Here is a 554-nt window from a genome sequence, read left to right as displayed (position 1 = left end):
AACTCACGCCTCTGAATAATTTGATTTGATTAGATAAAGCATTTGTTAATAATTGTGAGAATAAAATGAGATATTTGTAAAGATATAAAAATATCATCCCTAGTGCTTAGTACAATGTCTGACAGTGCTTAATAAACATTTGTTGATTGATGAGCTCAAATGAGATAATGTATGTAAAACCTCAAAGTTCTACATAAATATGAACTATCAAAAGAGATTCTGAGGTTCAGTACCTTTGTGACCTTGGGCAAGTCACCTCCTTGTGATGGGGTGCTTGGGTCCTTGAGTTTGGGTGCTTGTGCTTGTACTTGGACCCCAATTTCTCCCTAGCCTCAGAAACACTGTCTCTGACAACCAGTCCCCAGCCCAAGGACACTATGCCTAGCAGTTATTCATGTGTGGGCCCCAGCATGACCCTTATCTCTTTCCCTAGTGCAGCTAAACAAAGCTGGGTGAGAGAGTGCGGGGCTGCTCAGGCCCCAGCCCTCAGATTATGTCTCTGGAAGCCTCCCAATTCCTTGTAAGTTCTTGTCTTGTGAGAAAGCTTTCCCTTG

The sequence above is a fragment of the Vombatus ursinus genome, unplaced genomic scaffold (assembly GCF_900497805.2).
Source record: "Vombatus ursinus unplaced genomic scaffold, bare-nosed wombat genome assembly UNPS02014884.1, whole genome shotgun sequence".
Lineage (NCBI taxonomy): Eukaryota > Metazoa > Chordata > Mammalia > Diprotodontia > Vombatidae > Vombatus > Vombatus ursinus.
Note: the sequence above shows the minus strand (reverse complement) of the source record.